Source organism: Aegilops tauschii, chromosome 5 (genome assembly GCF_002575655.3).
Source record: "Aegilops tauschii subsp. strangulata cultivar AL8/78 chromosome 5, Aet v6.0, whole genome shotgun sequence".
In the NCBI taxonomy this organism is placed as follows: Eukaryota; Viridiplantae; Streptophyta; class Magnoliopsida; order Poales; family Poaceae; genus Aegilops; species Aegilops tauschii.
Window position 1 is genome coordinate 548,672,214 of NC_053039.3, and position 22,080 is coordinate 548,694,293.

General features: G+C 47.2%; 1 pseudogene; it reads left to right on the top strand.

Annotated features, from left to right (window-relative positions):
• Positions 1–749: 749 nt before the first annotated feature.
• On the top strand, positions 750–3,571 carry LOC109751742 (uncharacterized; annotated as a pseudogene).
• Positions 3,572–22,080: the final 18,509 nt, after the last annotated feature.

The window sequence follows — 22,080 nt, forward strand, 5'->3', positions numbered from 1 at the left end:
GCTACTCCTATCCCCTTGATGAAGGTGTGCTGAATGTCCGGGCCTAATACCGGGCCTAATACCAAACAGACATCGCACCAAAGCCTAACATATAAAGTCGGGTGTCCCATCCAAGCCACTACCTGGACTGGGTCACACAGCGGTTCGACACACTCCCAGTGAGCACCGCACGCTGCAAGGGCCGTCACCTCCATCTTCCATCGGTCCATCCTCAGAGCAGAACTGATGCACCGACATTTCCAGGCCTCTTTGTCGTCAATGCCATCATGATGCCAGACAACTTCCTCCTCCTGCGTGAGTCCATCTCCGTGCATCGGACGCCGAGCCTCCACTGTGCGATGCCGCCGAGACCCACCGTCGATGATACGGTTGATGCCATACCGCTCCACCTACATGCCATCTCGCGTCGACTCCGAACTACCAGCAACTCCACCACCCTGAGCAGTCCCCGGCCGACGCCTTCAGGAAGGAACACGACACCAAAGTGCCATCGTCGCCCAAACAGAGGAACACAGGCTTTCGCCTGCACTCATGGCAGAGGTGGGGGGCGTAGGATCCACACCGAAGCCTCCAGGAAGGGAATCAGCACCGAGGGCGTCGACTTTGGTGTGGCCGCCACAGCGGCGGAGTTTCCCCTGGATCCATGCCCACCCGCCAGATCCGTCTAGGCAGTACTGGCGTTGACCATATTCGCTAAGTACCGTAGCCAGCACGAACTGGAGTAGATCGAGTTGGAGACGACGCCTCCCATGGAACTCCGGTTGGCCATCGAGGAGCCGCCGCACGCCGCCCACGCGGCCGTGGAAGGCCCCCCATCTGCACCCGCGGGTGCTGCCCGCCAGGCAGGCCGCACCGCGCGCCACCGGTCGAGGCCGCTGCCCCGAGATCCGATCCGCCAGCCGCCGCCGCGCCATGAGAGCCACATCCCCACGCCTGCGTCCGCGCACCGCACGCTCTCCTACGCGCCGTATACGCTCGCCGCGCAGCCCCAGTGCAAGCTCGCCACGGCGACCACGCGCTCCCACAGCGGACGCCCCGCAACGTCCGAGCACCGTGAGAGCGAGAACCGGAGTGCCCCGCCGCCGCCACCGCTGCGCGGGCTTTGCCCGGCGGCGCCTGCTGGCGGCGGCAGGGGAGGGAGATCTGGCGAGGAGGGAGCTTGCCTGGCGGCTAGGGTTCCGCCCGGGTCACCCGCGGGGTGGGCGACACGGGGTGTTGGGCTATAAAAACAAGAACATTAAAAACTATCGATTACTTCCCCGCAAAAAAAACTATCAATTACCTTCTTGACTCCGTCAATGCAGCGAGACCACGGACATCTTGATGACAACTGATGTTAAGGATTCTCTCAAGCCTGAGGGAAATGTAGCATCACTTACGAATTTCCCGTAAATTTAATTGAATCACGTGGGAGAAAACATTTCAAATCAGACTCAAGTGAAACGAGCATTGATTGTACACGGTTTAGTGTCTCAAAGTCATGCTAGCATTTAGTTGACACATTTCAAAGCTCTGTAGGAAACTTGAGAGTGTTTTCGTAAGGGCATACTCCTACCTGAAAGTGTGAGCGTTTACCTGAAATTGGCCAAGCTCCAGAAATGAACGATGCCATCTCTTGTACCCGTGATTACAAGTGAAGACTAGGATGGCAAACAACAGCCACAACTGGAAACATGAAACCTTTTAGGACGTGTTTGGTTGCCCGCATGAGGCCCGGCCTGGCCCGGGCGGGAACAATTTGGCCCGTTTGGTTTCCTGCATTCACTGTGCGGTCCGCATCGCACGAAGCTTAAAGCACGTCCAGGCCAGGCCCAGGGGCAACGCACGAATCGGCAGTAGCTCGCGAGCCTTGCCAGGGCGAGGCAGGGGAGGGCGACGTGCTTCTCCCCTCGTGCGAGCAGGGGAGATGGCGCGAGCTCACCCGCGTCGCCGAAAAATCGGCGGGAGGATTTCTGTCACCTCCCGCCGATCCACCCCCTATTTAGCCCCTCCCTCACCGCCCCAGCTCCCGCCACCATTCTTCCTCTGTTCGCGCTTTCCCGCCGAAGCACATCGGCATCGACGAGAAGGTAAGCGGCGCATCTTCATCGGCCGGCTGTCCACGGCGTTGGAGCTCCTTCACCGGCCGACATTCATCTTCCACCACCGCCCCCTCGTCCTCAAGCTGCAGCCATGGCCTCTGTGAGTTCAATCCCCCTTTCTCTCTGTTCCTTCTAGCTAGATCTGAGCTGCAGCTAGGGTTTGATCTAGATGCATGGTTGATTAGTGGTCTGATCTGTGAGCTGATATGGTTGGTTGCTATGCTGCGGTTACAATTTGTGGTAGGGCTAGATGTTCAAGCATGTGGTAGGCTAGATTAGTAGTAGAGTTTGAAGTTGAACCTTGTGCTTGTGTTGAATCATGCTCAGATCTGTGATTTGTAGCTATTGGTGGTCCATTTGTAGCATGTTGTTTGTTCTAGATGTATGTTCCTGCTCATAGATTGTCTGGTATGCTTAGTATGATAGTGATGAAGCATGTTCTTGCTATGATAGTGATGAACCATGTACATGTATGCTCCTGCTTTCATGGATTGTCCGGTATGTTGTGTGCTATGCTCACTATCAATACATGCTACGATTGTAGGACATGACCACGCAGACGCAAGATCTTAGTCAGGCCCTTGTCGTGTCCGACAGCCAGTTTGCTCCATCGTTTGTCGAGGACTCGCAGCCTATGTCCGAGATGGCACCTGATTCAGAGGTGTTCGAGCCTGATTCCCTCTATGTGCCAGTAGTGCTCGTTGAGCCAACTACTGCTGCTGCTGCTGCTGCCGCTGCACTCAAGCTAGCAGCAACAAAGGCAAAGAAGGATAGTAGGTCGAACAACATGAAGTGGCAGTCGTTCATGTCCACCTTCGTGCTGAAGAAGATGTGTGAGCTCATCTCTAGTGCAGTTAGGACTGACAGGGCTTCAAGGAGGTGCACTTGAACACCGTTGCGAAGCAGGTGCTCCAGTTTTGTGGGCAAGAGGTGTCTGCCACCCAGGTGTACAACCACCTGAGGAAGTGGAGAAGTCGATGGATCCAAGTGTCCAAGCTGAGAGACCTTAGCGGCGCCTCATGGGATGAGAACACTTGCTGCATAGTTCTGGAGGCAGAGCACTACACCGGCCATGTTGCGGTTAGCTCACAACCCTCTTCCTTTTCATACTGTCCACCATTGCCTAGTCCTAATCACAACTAACAACACTTGTGTTTCATTCTTAGGACCACCCAAGGGACGCTGAGTTCCTCAACACACCCATCCAGAACTACAACCAGATGCAACACATCTTCTCCTTCGGGCTGGCAACTGGGAAGCATGCCATGGGCTCGGGGGAGCCTCTTCGTTCTCCCATGCCTGACTTCCCTGGGACCCCGGACGTCGAGATCCTTGATGGCCCTGACAAGCCCGCTATGAAGCCCTTCGACAAGCCATTTGACCCCGTTGATAGGAAGAGGAAGAGAGGAGGCCTGATGGAGGAGGAGATCAATGTCTTCTGCAGCATGACTGAAGCGGTAAAGGAGGTGGCAACAGCCATCAGGGAGTGAAAGCCCCTTGACGTCCACCCTGACCTGTATGGCGCTGTCATGACCCAGGGTGGCTTCAGCGACAAGGCTCTCATGGCAGCTCTCAGCCACCTGCTTGACAACAAGGCCCAGGGTGTTGGGTTCGTTGCCATGGCCGGCGCTCACAGGGTGCTGTGGCTCAGGAGCTGACTGGGCAAGCACTACTACTAGAGTAGTGCTGCCTGTGAGCGTGCATGATCCCTGACGGCGATGGTGGTGGCGACGACGACGACGATGACGATGACGGCGTACATTTTGTGTAGCTAGGGCTCAAAAACTATTTGATGGTCTGTATATTTTTGTGAGGTGGTATATACTAACCCCTCACGGTGACGGTGAACTTGCGGTGGTAGGACGACACCCTCTTTTGGATGTGGTGGTACGTTAACACCAAGGTAGTGCTAGGAAGAACTTGCTATGCCGTATGATCATGCATGGTTTACTTCTCTTCTGCTCCATTGTTGTTTGTGTGCTACTTTGCTTGCTACTTGTGCTCCATTGATTTGCTGCTTCAACTCTTGCTCTTGTGCATTGCTAGGGCAAGTGGTATGCCGTGTTCATTGGTGAGGTTCCAGGGGTTTATAGTTCATGGGAAGAAGCCAATGCACAAGTGGCATCGTATAGCAACAACAACTATAGAGAGTTCAAGACTAAGCAGGCAACAGAACAAGCTTACTCCGCCTAGGTGCGAAAGCACGGAGGCAACAGTGTCGACAGTGCCAAGGTTGGAGCTGTCAAAGTGGAAGCTGCTAAGGTGGATCGTCAGTTCGGCCTGAAGCTGAAGAACTTCATCATCTTCGCCCAGTTCGTCACCATTGCTGTGTTGTGGCGTTGGTGTGCCAGGTGTGATCATTGTGGGTAAGCTCACCAACTAGGGTACAAGGTAAGCACAACATGTACACCGTATGCAACCAAATGTTGTGTTCATGTGCCGCTAGGGCCAATCCAGCCAACCAAACAATGTGCACTTGCGTATTACCTAATGCAGGGACTAGGGATGCAGGCAACCAATCAAGTTGCATATGGCGTATTAGGGCCTATTTTTCCTCAACCAGGCTGGGTTGAGAAGGGCATGCAATGCGACTACTGTTCCAAACTGGAACCAAACACACCCTTAGCGTTTTGACACACGTCTTTCTCTGCATGTCCCATATCTGGTTCATTTGGAAGAAAGAAAAAATGCGCAAATGTTATTTGCGTACTGCATTATTGTTGCATTTTTTGTAGTAAAAAACGGCATACCTTGGCAGTCATATCCTCAGAGCCAGTAACCAAATACTGCTGATCACCACGCATGAAGAAATCTATGCAGTTCACTTCGTTCGAATGCCCAGACAGACTACACATAGACCTTGAAGAATCAAGGCTCCAAACCTGACAAACACCAACTATATGAGTTTGCAGTCAGTTGGTCTAGCAGAAAACCAAATTTCGGTCAGTGGAAGGACAGGTCCGAACCTTTACTGTGTGGTCTCTCGAAGCACTAGCAAAACTGTTGGTGTTCCATGGGTCAAATGCAACCCGTTTTACAGTGTGGGAGTGTTCCGTGAACGTCCGTGTGCACTCCCAGTCCTTGTCCCAGTCCCAAAGCTTTATTTGTGTATCAGATGATGACAACACATAGGGCTTGGTAGGATGAATGTCTGTTGATTCACGGAATCTATCGTGAGCATGGAAACTATGGACTTTCCGCACTTCTGTTTTATAGTTGTACACATGGATGATTCCTTCGTAATATGACCCGGCCAAAAACCATTGACGCCATTCGATAAATTTAGCAAGACAACCTGCAGTGAGAGTGGTCGTCTTATTAACACATCAGTTTTCTACGCAAGATACTTGGTTGTGTCAAAAAGGAAACAGATATCATATCATGCCTGATGATGTCGTGACTTCAATCAGAGCCAGAAATTTCTGCCAGTAAATTCAAGTGAGCCCTTTGTTAGTCCAGTGCAAACAAAAGCATGGTACGTTTGTCAATGCAAAATGAGGTTTGGTGATGACCCAGCTAATTTACCCAAAATGAGTGACGGGTTTTCAGCTGCTCAGAAAGCCTTTATTTTAGCATTTTTATCATGGCTTAGGTTGACCATCAACAAACTTAAACCTATTTTGACAGAAAATATACACAATCACTAGTAGCTGTATATGTTGAGATGTTAATAGGACTCCAGTATTAACTGTTGAACGAGCAAACACTATCAACAGGAAGTAAGTAGAGTGAATCTTCGGTTCGAGAACCCAAGAATAGAATGCCTACTAACTAAGTGGCATCACGGGATGCTTTCGAGAATGATGGCCAGAATCATCACACTGGGAATAGAAAACATGGCTAGATTACTAGGTGGTTCTCTAAGACACATAGGGTCATAATAATAGCTCCAACATATATGTCGAGGTAATGGAGTACCTCAAATCAGCAATTTGTGTGGTTAATCTGGCCCAAAAGGATCATCGGGAACGGGAAGAAGGGATTTGCAAGTGCATCAGACTATTTAGGAACCTGGGATGACTCGGATAGCATAACGGCTGTAAATGCTCAAAGAAGATTTGAGACATCCTGCAAAACAGTGGTATAACAACTCAACATCACAATATCAAGGTTCTGAGACCAACTGTTAACACACAAAAGTAGTAGGAACTGAACTGAGACTTGAATCCATCAATCCTATAAGTCTATGGATTAGTAACACGTCATCCTGATAGATAGATGAGAAGCCTAGTTCTTAATCCCCGTAAAAGAGAAGAGGTTGACTCAGATCAGAAGGACATAAGGTAAAGGAGTAAAAAGAGCCTTACGTTCCCATCCACAATCAATTCCCTTATATTACTAAAGCATTTCTAGACTCAACTTCGACCAGTTTGGCTTGGTAATCCTACAGGCAGTCAGGCTCTGATAGCACACAGTTTTTAGGAATAAACCGTGTTGGATCAATGAACAATCACACACGACTTTCTCTTGAAAACTGTTTGCGTTAGGCCACCTTGCGCAAACGTTTACCACATGAAAACTGTGTGTGATGGACAGCCTTTGCCACACAGTTTCTTCCATGGACCGTGTGTGATATATTCAATAACGCAAGCGATTTAACGGGAAAAATTGTGTGTGATGTACCTGTGAACGGAAACGTTTTCCTTGGAGCGACTGTGTGGGATGTACATACGAACGGAAGCGTTTAGCGGAGACTGACTGTGTGGGATGTACTTGCGACCGGAAACAATTTTGCCGTATAATTGTATTTTTAGCTCTACTGTACGTATTTCCGTATTTGAGCGCTCGTCGGTCACACACGACCTCATTTTGCCGAACGTGTGTGCTAGGAGGGCATATCCCCGACGGTTTCTGGGTCGTGTGGGAAGGACCCCCCCTACCGCCCACACTCACTTGGCGACGGTTCCAAATGCCGTCGCGAAAAGGGGTTAAAAACCGTTTGTTTAGGAGCTCACTGTACTAGTGAAAACTGATGCACTTCGTGTACAAAATGGACAATCTCTTTTGAAATATTAGTGTTTCACACGAAAACTCATCTGTTACAAAGGCATTTCATTTTTTTAACTTATTACAACTCCAGACTTTTTGTGCGTTCAGTATGCATCATTCAAAGCCACGTCATCAACTTTCTACCCTTTCTGACATCATTTACTATTTTTCATGCATTTACTGATTTTTTTTTGAGCTAAATGACCCTGAAATTGAAAAACACTACAAATGAACTGTGAAAAGGTTGAAAGTTGGCATGGTATCATCATTTCATCCACATAGCATGTGCAAAAAGTAGAGAGGGTTACGGCAAAAACTGGATGCACTTCGTGTACAAAATGGAAAATGTTTTTCGAAGTATCAGGGTTTCAGAAGAAAACTCATCTGTTACAAAGGCATTTCATTTTTAAACTTATTACAACTCCAGACTTTTTGTGCGTTCAGTATGCACCATTCAAAGCCACATCATCAACTTTCAACCCTTTCTGACAGCATTTTCTATTTTTCATGCATTACTGATTTTTTGAGCTAAATGACCCTGAAATTGAAAAGCACTACAAATGAACTCCGAAAAGGTTGAAAGTTGGCATGGTATCATAATTTCACCCACATAGCATGTGCAAAAAAGTAGAGAGGGTTACGGCAAAAACTGGATGCACTTCGTGTACAAAATGGGCAATCTCTTCCAAAGTATCAGGGTTTCGGACGAAAACTCATCTGTTACAGAGGCATTTCTTGTTTTAAAATAACCTAAGTATTAGCAAATTGAATATAATGATAAAACACACTAATATTAAACATAAGAAACAAGAATCACTGAAAAATCTATTTTTAGAGTAAAGTTACTGGCACTAACAGAAAGTTTGTAATTTGATGTACCTAAAGCAAAAATATTCACAAGGAAACTCTAAATACAACAAACAACAACTCACAAATAAATAAAAGAAAATAAATAAAGAAGAAAAGAAAAAAAAGAAAAAAGCCCGCCTACTGGGCCACAACGGCTTGCATATGACTAGAAACCCTGTAGTTGGGCCACGATGCAGGCCCGCAAGGCCCAGTAGGCCCACAGGGCAGTGCTGCAGTTTAGGCCCAGAAGCCTGCTTTAGAGAGGAGCTCGAAGGAGCACCGTGGCTGGGTTTATAAACCAGTGCGGCTGCCCTTTGCTCGGCGAGGTGGGACTAAACTTTGTTCACCGCGGGGTGGCAGCGCACCCCTTTAGTACCCGGCCGTGGCTCCAGCCGGTAATAAAGGGGGGCCTTTAGTACCGGTTGCAGCCACGACCCGGTACTAAAGGGGGTCGCTTCCCGCCGCTTGGCCTGGCCAAATTTGACCTTTAGTACCGGTTGGTGGCTCCAACCGGTACTAAAGGCCCCTCCTATATATATAGCACTTATGAAAATTTGCAGTTTCATCTCCACTTCCTCTCCTCTGCTTCGACATCGCCGCCGCCCCCGTCCTGCGCCATTGCCGTCCCGTCGCCGCCCCCGTCCCCGTCGCCGCTCCAGCCCATCCCCGTCCCCGTTCCCGTCGTCGCCGCGTCTCGCCGTCGCGCCCGTCGATCGCCGCCCCCCGTCGCTGCCCTGGTCGCCCCGCGCTGTGAGCCCCCTGCGCGGGCCATGACCACGCCCCCGCCCGTACACACACACACACACACACGTAAACGCGCGCGCACACACACACACACACATTTTTTTACTTATTTTTTGTTTTTTGTTTTTTAGATTAATGTCAAATTGTTAATGTCAAAGTTTTAGCTAGCCAGATGAATTAGATTAATGTCAAATTGTTAATTAGATGATTGAATTAGATATATTAATGTCAAATGTTAGATGAATTAGCTAGAAAGAATTGTTAGATTAATGTCAAATGTTAGATGAATTAGCTAGATAGAAATGTTTTTTAGGGGAAAGACAGTAGGAGAGGCTCCTACTGTCTTGTATATATTTAACTATCAAGGGGTGTTACAGATGTTACAAGTTTGTACCACTCCCCCAACACAACATTTTTATGTTGGGGGCCAGACGGGGGATAACAACTAGTTACAAAGGTGTGGAGCTGAGATAGTGTGGCCTCAAACAAGACTGTTACAAATGGTGGCAATAGTGCCAACCTGCTCCTCACGCACCCTATAACGCAAGAGATCGAAGTCTCCCAAGAACCTTTCCAGCCAGCTTGCTTGGGAGGGTGTCACCCCTCTGAAATGTTTATTATTCCTTTCTTTCCAAAGACTCCAGGAGGCTGTGAAGAAGATTTCAACAAAGAGAGGTATGCGAGAGGTGTCTCGGGCACTGAGGACCACATCAAGGCGTGAGGGAAAAGTTGGCCAGTCAATATCAAGTTTCTCCAGCAGGCTCGACTAAACGAGCAGGTGAAAATCATATGGTCCACCGTCTCTTCAATGTTTTGCCCACATAGTAAACAGTCGAGATCATCCCCAATATTATAGTGTCTGCGCTTGAGCATATTACGAGTGTTTAGCCTGTCATGCAGAAGTAACCAGCCAAAAACTTTGATCTTCATGGTGCACTTTGAGCTCCAGAGGAGTCAAAATAAGGGGTGGGCTTGCATCTCCCGAAAGCAGAACTTGTAGTAATCAGCCGCTTTGAAGTCAGCTTTTCCCCAAATATAGTGACATATGTCATTGCTGGATGTTGAGGGTTGCAGTCTGGCGATCGTTTGGATGTCACATACTTCCTCAAATGCTTCAGGCGGAGCGGAAGATGAAAGATTGCGTGCAGTGATGGGCTTTCCAAGAAGTTTTTCACAGAGGCATCTTCATGCAGAACGTAAGAGAACGCTCTAGGATGGGAAGTTTCCAGTGCCTCATCAAGCCATAAGTCTTTCCATGCAAGAATTGTCGTGCCATCGGCCACCTGGACACGGCTCACCCCCCTGTATTTAGGGGTAAGCTTGAGAACGTCACGCCACCAGAAGGACCCCACTGCATCAGATGCATGTGGGATCTTGTCGGAGTAGTAATCTTCCAAAGAAGCTGTACCCGGGGGACATCTTTCTTGTTGTAGAATTTGTGCAAGAATTTTAGGAGCAGAGCTTCGTTTTGGATGGAAAGATTGACCACTCCCATACCGCCTTGTTTTTTAGGTCTGCATACCAAATCCCAGGCTGCCAGCGAGTTGCACTTATCTCCTTGTTCGGTTTTCTTCGTCCAGAGGCATCTACGTCTGATTTTGTCAAGCATCTCCAAGATCTTTGGGTGTATCTTGAGTGTACACAAGGCGTAGATGAACAAAGAGGTAACCGATGCATTCAGCCAGGAAAGTTTGCCTCCATACGACATCATGGAGATGGTGGCTGTGAGGCGTCGTTCGGCACTGCAGATAAGTGGCATGAGATCATCAACCGTGGGCTTGGAGATACCCATGGGTAGACCCAAGTACGTAAAAGGCATAGAGCCAACGTTGCACCCAAAGATGTGAGCCAGATCAGTTAACATCGCAGAGTATAGGTTGATGGGAATCAGGGTGTACTTGTGAAAGTTGATCTTGAGCCCAACGGAAGAAGCATAATCAGACAGGATCTGCTTGATTAGAGTGGCTTGTCTAGGGCAGGCTGGCAAGGCCAGGATCGTGTTATCGGTGTATTGGATAGCAGGGTAATCTGTTTGACCTGTGCATGGGAATGGTAGTTCAATCAGACCCCGTCGAAAGGCATCATTGATTGCTGCTTGAAGTAGGTCTGCCGCCAGGACGAACAGAAGCGGTGAGAGGGGGTCACCCTAGCAGACTACACACTTGCAGAGAAACTGTCGACCAGGGACACCATCAAGCAAGACCGATGATCGGCCCGAAGAGAAGATGCACTCAATCCAGTTAATCCAATTATCATTGAAGCCCATGCATCTCATTATGTTAATCATAGGCCTGTGTCCAATCGTGTCGAATGCTTTGGCAAAGTCGAGCTTCAGAAGAACTATCTGCTTCTGTGATGCATGGCACTGGTGAATGTACTGAAATGCCCAAGGCATGCAGTCTTGGATGGTCCGGCCCTTGATAAATCCATATTGGTTGTGATGGATGAGTTGTAGTATAACCTTTTGGAGGTGATCAGCCAAGAGTTTTGTGATTAGCTTGAGACATCAGTTAAGGAGGGTGATTGGGCGGTAGTCGTTGACAGTTTCAGGTGAGTTGATCTTGGGGATGAGTGTGATAAGCCCATCATTGATGCTTGTAAGATCTAGATCGCCAGCATGGAATTGGTCACAAAGGGCATAAAAATCATGCCTAATTATGGGCCAACATGCTTTGAGGAAAGCCCCGCTGAAGCCATCAGGGCCAGGTGCTCGGTCAGAGGGCATCTCTTTCATTACCGCGTCGATCTCTTCATGCGTGAAAGGTGTAGTTAGGTGATCCAAGTTGTCAGCACATTGAATGATAGTAGGCAGGTCAAATTTCATTTCAGTGCCCAGTCAAAAAAATTCATTTCAGTGGGTGAGATTGTCCCAAGACGAGTTTTATAAGTTTGGAACAGAAGCGCTTCTTTGCTTGGGTGATCATCAACTTGGGTACCATCACTGTCTTGAAAGGAAGCAATGTTGTTTTTGCGGTAGCGTTCAGTAGCAACTGCTTGGAAGAATTTCGTATTCTCATCACCGAATCTAACCCAACGGATTGTACACCGCTTTTTCCAGTATTGTTTCTGGTAATGAAGAAGCCGGAGCAAGTGGTTCTTAAGTATACGTCTGAAGTTGGTTTCAGGAGTGGATAGAGTTCTTTTATTTTCCAGTTCATCCACGTCAGCTAGGACCCTATTGAAGTTATCAATGGCAATCGAGAGGCGGGAGATAGATTTACTCCAAATTTTAAGAGCATGTCTGAGTGCTTTGAACTTGCGACAAAGGATTGTAGCAGCATTTTGTGATCTCACCGGTTTTTCCCAGGTATGTTTGACAATATCCATGAAGCCAGGGTGTTGTATCTAGTAAGATTCAAACTTGAAGAGTTTGCAGCGAGAAATCTTGGTCCTGATCGAGACGACGCAAGGGATGTGATCCGAAACGGGTTTTCCAAGCGGCTTGACTAGTGTTTTGGGATATGCATTTGTCCAGTGGATCGATGTAAAGAAACAGTCCAATTGCTCTAAGAGCGGATCGAGCTGCATGTTGCTCCAGGTGTATGTGCGACCTTTGACAGGTAGCTCAATGAGGTTTTGATGGCGGATGATATCATTAAACATGAACATGTCCTGAGTGCTACCGCCAGGTTTATTACGATTATCCGGTGCTCTGATGTAGTTGAAATCGCCCAAAAGCAGCCAGTCTTGGGTGTGTGGGATATCCAGGTCATATAACTAGTTAGTGTACGTGACACGATCGTCCCCCGTGCAAGGTCCGTAAATATTAGCTAGAGTCCACGACTAGGCTGACTACGTACTGGAAAATTGTACTATGAGCGCGTAAACGTCAGAGAACACAACAGTGCCATTGAACATCGAACTTTTCCAGATAGAAATGTTAGACTAATGTCAAATGTTAGATGAATTAGCTAGGTAGAAATGTTAGATGAATTAGTTTTTTATACTTTTAGTTATAGATGAATTTGATATATTAATGTTAGATGAATTAGTTTTTTGTACTTTTGCCAAATGTTAGATGAATTAGCTAGATATATTAATGTTAGATGAATTAGCTAGCTAGATATCATATGTCAAAGTATGAATTTTGGCATATATATGCAACATTTGATCATATATATTAATTGATCATAGATATTAATTTACATATAGTATTTGTTCTTGACATCAACGATGCCCGGCCCGCATTCTCGCCGTCGACCCGTTCGCGACGACATCCTGCTTCAGAGGAGCCATGTCCGGGACTGGGCTCTGCCGGGTTAGCACTGGGAGGTGTTACCTTCACGGGCGCGCCGCTTGGTGAGGAACCCGGCCCCGGGTCCCGTCTGTTAGAAATATGCCCTAGAGGCAATAATAAATTGGTTATTATTATATTTCCTTGTTCATGATAACCGTTTATTATCCATGCTAAAATTGTATTGATAGGAAACTCAGATACATGTGTGGATACATAGACAACACCATGTCCCTAGTAAGCCTCTAGTTGACTAGCTCGTTGATCAATAGATGGTTACGGTTTCCTGACCATGGACATTGGATGTCGTTGATAACGGGATCACATCATTAGGAGAATGATGTGATGGACAAGACCCAATCCTAAGCCTAGCACAAGATCGTGTAGTTCGTTTGCTAAAAGCTTTTCTAATGTCAAGTATCATTTCCTTAGACCATGAGATTGTGCAACTCCCGGATACCGTAGGAATGCTTTGGGTGTACCAAACGTCACAACGTAACTGGGTGGCTATAAAGGTGCACTACAGGTATCTCCGAAAGTGTCTGTTGGGTTGGCACGAATCGAGACTGGGATTTGTCACTCCGTGTAAACGGAGAGGTATCTCTGGGCCCACTCGATAGGACATCATCATAATGTGCACAATGTGACCAAGGAGTTGATCACGGGATGATGTGTTACGGAACGAGTAAAGAGACTTGCCGGTAACGAGATTGAACAAGGTATCGGGATACCGACGATCGAATCTCGGGCAAGTACTATACCGGTAGACAAATGGAATTGTATACGGGACGATTGAGTCCTTGACATCGTGGTTCATCCGATGAGATCATTGTGGAACATGTGGGAGCCAACATGGGTATCCAGATCCCGCTGTTGGTTATTGGCCGGAGAACGTCTCGGTCATGTCCGCATGGTTCCCGAACCCGTAGGGTCTACACACTTAAGGTTCGATGACGCTAGGGTTATAGGGAATAGATATACGTGGTTACCGAATGTTGTTCGGAGTCCCGGATGAGATCCCGGACGTCACGAGGAGTTCCGGAATGGTCCGGAGGTAAAGATTTATATATGGGAAGTCCTGATTTGGTCACCGGAAAAGTTTTGGGTGCTGTCGGTAACGTACCGGGACCACCGGGAGGGTCCCGGGGGTCCCCCAGGTGGGGCCACCGGCCCCAGAGGGCTGCGTGGGCCAAGTGTGGGAAGGGACCAGCCCCTAGGTGGGCTGGTGCACCTCCCACAAGAGGCCCAAGGCGCAGGGAAGGGGGAAGGGGGGAAACCCTAGGCTCAGATGGGCCTAAGGCCCACCTAGTGGTGCGCCCCCCTCTCTCCCCTTTCTGGCCGCCCCCCTAGATGCATCTAGGGCTGGCCACACCCCTTGGGGGGGAACCCTAGATGGGGGCGCAGCCCCTCCCCCTCCCCTATATATAGTGGGGGTTTTGGGGCTGCCATGCAGATGAGTCTCCCTCTCTCTTTGGCGCAGCCCTACCCCTCTCCCTCCTCCTCTCCCGCAGTGCTTGGCGAAGCCCTGCAGGATTGCCACGCTCCTCCATCACCACCACGCCGTCGTGCTGCTGCTGGACGGAGTCTTCCCCAACCTCTCTCTCTCTCTCTCCTTGCTGGATCAAGGCGTGGGAGAGGTCACCGGGCTGCACGTGTGTTGAACGCGGAGGCGCCGTGGTTCGGCGCTTAGATCGGAATCAACCGCAATCTGAATCGCTACGAGTACGACTCCTTCATCCGCGTTCTTGCAACGCTTCCGCATCACGATCTACAATGGTATGTAGATGCACTCCCCTTCCCCTCGGTGCTAGATTACTCCATAGATTGATCTTGGTGATGCGTAGAAAATTTTGAATTTCTGCTACGTTCCCCAACGGTGGCATCATGAGCTAGGTCTATGCGTAGTTTCTATGCACGAGTAGAACACAAAGTAGTTGTGGGCGTAGATTTTGTCAATTTACTTGCCGTTACTAGTCTTATCTTGATTCGGCGGCATCGTGGGATGAAGCGGCCCGGACCGACCTTACACGTACACTTACATGAGACAGGTTCCACCGACTGACATGCACTAGTTGCATAAGGTGGCTAGCGGGTGTCTGTCTCTCCCACTTTAGTCGGATCGGATTCGATGAAAAGGGTCCTTATGAAGGGTAAATAGAAATTGGCATATCACGTTGTGGCTTTTGCGTAGGTAAGAAACGTTCTTGCTAGAAACCCATAGCAGCCACGTAAAACATGCAACAACAATTAGAGGACGTCTAACTTGTTTTTGCAGGGTATGCTATGTGATGTAATATGGCCAAAAGGATGTGATGAATAATATATGTGATGTATGAGATTGATCATGTTCTTGTAATAGGAATCACGACTTGCATGTCGATGAGTATGACAACCGGCAGGAGCCATAGGAGTTGTCTTAATTTATTGTATGACCTGCGCGTCAATGAAAAATGCCATGTAATTACTTTACTTTATTGCTAACCGTTAGCCATAGTAGTAGAAGTAATAGTTGGCGAGACAACTTCATGAAGACACGATGATGGAGATCATGATGATGGAGATCATGGTGTCATGCCAGTGACGAAGGTGATCATGCCGCGCCTCGAAGATGGAGATCAAAAGGCGCAAGATGATATTGGCCATATCATGTCACTTTATGATTTGCATGTGATGTTTGTCATGTTTACATCTTATTTGCTTAGAACGACGGTAGCATAAATAAGATGATCCCTCACTAAAATTTCAAGAGATGTGTTCCCCCTAACTGTGCACCGTTGCGAAGGTTCGTTGTTTCGAAGCACCACGTGATGATCGGGTGTGATAGATTCTAACGTTCGAATACAACGGGTGTTGATGAGCCTAGCATGTACAGACATGGCCTCGGAACACATGCGAAACACTTAGGTTGACTTGACGAGCCTAGCATGTACAGACATGGCCTCGGAACACAAGAGATCGAAAGGTCGAACATGAGTCGTATAGTAGATGCGATCAACATGGAGATGTTCACCGATGATGACTAGTCCGTCTCACGTGATGATCGGACATGGCCTAGTTTGACTCGGATCATGTATCACTTAGATGACTAGAGGGATGTCTATCTGAGTGGGAGTTCATTAAATAATCAGATGAACTTAATTACCATGAACATAGTCAAAAGGTCTTTGCAAATTATGTCATAGCTTACGCTTTAGTTCTACTGTTTAAGATATGTTCCTAGAGAAAATTTAGTTGAAAGTTGATAGTAGCAATTATGCGGACTGGGTCCGTGAACTGAGGATTGTCCTCATTGCTGCACAGAAGGCTTATGTCCTTAATGCACCGCTCGGTGTGCTGAACCTCGAGCGTCGTCTGTAGATGTTACGAAACATCTGACATACACGTTTTGATGACTACGTGATAGTTCAGTGTGTGATGCTAACGGTTTAAAAATTGTGGCGACAAGACGGTTTTGAAACGTCGCAGAACATATGAGATGTTCCAAAGACTGAAATTGGGATTTCAGATTAATGCCCACGTCAAGAGGTATGAGACCTCTGACAAGTTTCTTAAGCTTGCAATAAGGGAGAAAAGCTCAATTGTTGAGCATGTGCTCAGATTGTCTGAGTACTACAATCACTTGAATCAAGTGGGAGTTAATCTTCCAGATGAGATAGTGATGGTTCTCCATAGTCACTGCCACCAAGCTATTAGAGCTTCGTGATGAACTATAACATACCAGGGATAGACATGATGATCCTTGAGCAACTCGCGATGTTTGACACCGCGAAAGTAGAAATCAAGAAGGAGCATCAATTGTTGATGGTTAGTAAAACCACTAGTTTCTAGAAGGGCAAGGGCAAAAGGGATACTTCATGAAACAGCAAATCATTTGTTGCTCTAGTGAAGAATCCCAAGGTTGAACCCAAACCCGAGACTAAGTGCTTCTGTAATGAGGGGAACGGTCACCGAACCAGAACTACCCTAGATACTTGGTAGATGAGAAGGCAGGCAAGGTCGACAGAAGTATATTGGATATACATTATATGAATGTGTACTTTACTAGTGCTCTTAGCAGCACCAGGGTATTAGATACCGGTTCGGTTGCTAAGTGTTAGTAACTCGAAATAAAAGCTGTGGAATAAACAGAGACTAGCTAAAGGTGAGATGACGATATGTGTTGGAAGTGTTTCCAAGGTTGATGTGATCAAGCATCGCATGCTCCCTCTACCATCGAGATTGGTGTTAAACCTGAATAATTGTTATTTGGTGTTTGCGTTGAGCATAAACATGATTGGATTATGTTTATCGCAATACGGTTATTGATTTAAGGAGAATAATGGTTACTCTGTTTATTTGAATAATACCTTCAATGGTCTTGCACCTAAAATGAATCTCGATCGCAGTGATACACATGTTCGTGCCAAAAGATATAAAATAGTAATGATAGTACCACATACTTGTGGCACTACCATTTGAGTCATATTGGTATAGAATGCATGAAGAAGCTCCATGTAGATGGATCTTTGGACTCACTCGTTTTTGAAAAGATTGAGACATGCGAACCATGTCTATTGGTATATATGCATGAAGAAACTCCATGCAGATGGATAGTTTGGACTCACTTGATTTTGAATCACTTGAGACATGCAAATCATACCACATGGGCAAGATGACTGAAAGGCCTCGTTTTCAGTAAGATGGAACAAGAGAGCAACTTGTTGGAAGTAATACATTTGATGTGTGCAGTCCAATGAGTGCTGAGGCACGCAGTGGATATCGATATGTTCTTACTTCACAGATGATTTGAGTAGATGCTGAGAATATTTACTTGATGAAACACAAGTCTGAATTATTGAAAGGTTCAAGTAATTTCAGAGTGAAGTTGAAGATCGTCGTGACAAGAGGATAAAATGTCTATGATATGATCATAGAGATATCTGAGTTACGAGTTTGGCACACAATTAAGACATTGTGGAAAGTGTTTCACAATTAATACCGCCTGGAACACCACAATGTGATGGTGTGTCCGAACATCATAACTGCACCCTATTGGATATGGTGCATACCATGATGTCTCTTTACCACTATCGTTTATGGGTTAGGCATTAGAGATAACCGCATTCACTTTAAATAGGGCACCACGCAAATCCGTTGAGACGACACCGTTTAGAGAAACCTAAGTTGTCGTTTCTTAAAAGTTTGGGGCTGCGATGCTTATGTGAAAAAGTTTCAGGCTGATAAGCTCGAACCCAAAGCGGATAAATGCATCTTCATAGAATACCCAAAACAGTTGGGTATACCTCCTGTTTCAGATCTGGAAGTAAACAGGTCCTTTCTCGAGGAAAAGTTTCTCTCGAAAGAATTGAGTGGGAGGATGGTGGAGACTTGATGAGGTTATTGAACCATAACTTCAACTAGTGTGTAGCAGGGCACAGGAAGTTGTTCCTGTGGCACCTACACCAATTGAAGTGGAAGCTTATGATAGTGATCACGAAACTTCGGATCAAATCACTACCAAACCTCGTAGGTCGATAAGGATGCGTACTACTTCAGAGTGGTACATAATCCTGTCTTGGAAGTCATGTTGCTAGACAACAATGAACCTGCGAGCTATGGAGAAGCGATGGTGGGCCCAGATTCCGATGAATGGCTCGAGGCCATGAAATCCGAGAGAGGATCCATGTATAAAAGCAAAGTATAGACTTTGGAAGAAATACTTGATGGTTGTAAGGCTATTGGGTGCAGATGGATTTTAAAAGGAAGACAGACAATGGTGGTAAGTGTCACAATTAAGAAAGCTCGGCTTGTCGTTAAGATGTTTTCCGACAAGTTCAAGGAGTTGACTACGATGAGACTTTCTCACTCGTAGCGATGCTAAGAGTCTGTTGGAATTGTATTAGCAGTTACTGCATTATTTATGAAATCTTGCAGATAGGATATCAAAACATTGTTTCCTCGACGATTTTCTTGAGGAAAGGTTGTATGTGATACAACCAGAAGGTTTTTGTCAATCCTGAAAGATGCTAACAAGTATGCAAAGCTCCAACAATCCTTCTAAGGACTGGAATAAGCATCTCGGAGTTGGAATGTACGCTTTGATGAGATGATCAAAGATTTTGGGTTTATACAACGTTTATGAGAAACTTGTATTTCCAAAGAAGTGAGTGGGAGCACTATAGAATTTCTGATGAGTATATGTTGTTGACATATTGTTGATCAGAGATGATGTAGAATTTCTGGAAAGCATAGAGGGTTATTTGAAAAGTGTTTTTCAATGGAAAACCTGGATTAAGCTACTTGAACATTGAGCATCAAGATCTATAAGGATAGATCAAAAACGCTTAATAGTACTTTCAAATGAATAAATACCATGACAAGTTTTTGAAGGGGTTCAAAATAGATCAGCAAAGAAGGAGTTCTTGGCTGTGTTACAAGGTGTGAGTATTGAGTAAGACTCAAGACCTGACCACAGCAGAAGAGAGAGAAAGGACGAAGGTCGTCCCCTATGCTTTAGACGTAGGCTCTACAGTATGCTATGCTGTGTACCGCACATGAAGTGTGCCTTGCCATGAGTTAGTCAAGGGGTACAATAGTGATCCGGGAATGGATCACATGACAGCGGTCAAACTTATCCTTAATATCTAGTGGACTAAGGATTTTTCTCGATTACGTAGGAGGAAAAGGAGTTTGTCGTAAAGGGTTACGTCGATGCAAACTTTGACACTAATCCGGATGACTCTGAGTAGTAAACCGGATTCGTATAGTAGAGCAGTTATTTGGAATAGCTCCAAGTAGCGCGTGGTAGCTGCATCTACAAGATGACATAGATATTCGTAAAGCACACACGGATCTGAAAGGTTCAGACCCGTTGACTAATAACCTCTCTCACAAGCGAGATATGAACAAACCCCATGGGTGTTGGATTCATTACAATCACATGGTGATGTGAACTAGATTATTGACTCAGGTAAACTCTTGGGTATTAATCACATGGCGATGTGAACTAGATTATTGACTCTAGTGCAAGTGGGAGACTGTTAGAAATATGCCCTAGAGGCAATAATAAATTGGTTATTATTATATTTCCTTGTTCATGATAATCGTTTATTATCCATGCTAAAATTGTATTGATAGGAAACTCAGATACATGTGTGGATACATAGACAACACCATGTCCCTAGTAAGCCTCTAGTTGACTAGCTCGTTGATCAATAGATGGTTACGGTTTCCTGACCATGGACATTGGATGTCGTTGATAACGGGATCACATCATTAGGAGAATGATGTGATGGACAAGACCCAATCCTAAGCCTAGCACAAGATCGTGTAGTTCGTTTGCTAAAAGCTTTTCTAATGTCAAGTATCATTTCCCTAGACCATGAGATTGTGCAACTCCCGGATACCGTAGGAATGCTTTGGGTGTACCAAACGTCACAACGTAACTGGTGGCTATAAAGGTGCACTACAGGTATCTCCGAAAGTGTCTGTTGGGTTGGCACGAATCGAGACTGGGATTTGTCACTCCGTGTAAACGGAGAGGTATCTCTGGGCCCACTCGGTAGGACATCATCATAATGTGCACAATGTGACCAAGGAGTTGATCACGGGATGATGTGTTACGGAACGAGTAAAGAGACTTGCCGGTAACGAGATTGAACAAGGTATCGGGATACCGACGATCGAATCTCGGGCAAGTACTATACCGGTAGACAAAGGGAATTGTATACGGGATTGATTGAGTCCTTGACATCGTGGTTCATCCGATGAGATCATCGTGGAACATGTGGCAGCCAACATGGGTATCCAGATCCCGCTGTTGGTTATTGGCCGGACAACGTCTCGGTCATGTCTGCATGGTTCCCGAACCCGTAGGGTCTACACACTTAAGGTTCGATGACGCTAGGGTTATAGGGAATAGATATACGTGGTTACCGAATGTTGTTCGGAGTCCCGGATGAGATCCCGGACGTCACGAGGAGTTCCGGAATGGTCCGGAGGTAAAGATTTATATATGGGAAGTCCTGTTTTGGTCACCGGAAAAGTTTTGGGTGCTGTCGGTAACGTACCGAGACCACCGGGAGGGTCCCGGGGGTCCACCAGGTGGGGCCACCGGCCCCAGAGGGCTGCGTGGGCCAAGTGTGGGAAGGGACCGGCCCCTAGGTGGGCTGGTGCGCCTCCCACAAGAGGCCCAAGGCGCAGGGAAGGGGGAAGGGGGGAAACCCTAGGCTCAGATGGGCCTAAGGCCCACCTAGTGGTGCGCCCCCCCCCCCCCTCTCTCCCCTTTCTCGCCGCCCCCCTAGATGCATCTAGGGCTGGCCGCACCCCATGGGGGGAACCCTAGATGGGGGCGCAGCCCCTCCCCCTCCCCTATATATAGTGGGGGTTTTGGGGCTGCCATGCAGATGAGTCTCCCTCTCTCTTTGGCGCAGCCCTACCCCTCTCCCTCCTCCTCTCCCGCGGTGCTTGGCGAAGCCCTGCAGGATTGCCACGCTCCTCCATCACCACCACGCCGTCGTGCTGCTGCTGGACGGAGTCTTCCCCAACCTCTCCCTCTCTCCTTGCTGGATCAAGGCGTGGGAGACGTCACCGGGCTGCACGTGTTTTGAACGCGGAGCGCCGTGGTTCGGCGCTTAGATCGGAATCAACCGCGATCTGAATCGCTACGAGTACGACTCCTTCATCCGCGTTCTTGCAACGCTTCCGCATCACGATCTACAATGGTATGTAGATGCACTCCCCTTCCCCTCGGTGCTAGATTACTCCATAGATTGATCTTGGTGATGCGTAGTAAATTTTGAATTTCTACTACGTTCCCCAACACCGTCGTCGACCCAGAGCTCCTTTGGCGGCGTTTGCGTGGGCCACTTTCGGTGCGGTGGGAGCCGGCCCTGCCGGAGGTGGTACATTGCTATGTCAGGGAGGAGGACGAGCACGTCCGTCGCTACATGACTGCTATGGACGTAAGGTTCTCCAATACCTGGTAGGTTCTTCGGGGATCTCACCCGAGCTATGATCCTGTGATGGTTCCTTCTCTTTGGGTGTCCACCGCCCGTGCCTCAGGAACCGCGAGTGAACTAGATTATTCGATAGTATTCGATCTATATTAGCTAGCTAGCTAGTGATGTATTCGATATATAATATTCGAGACGATGTATTCGAGATTATATATATTATTCGGTAATATTTGAGACGATGTATTCG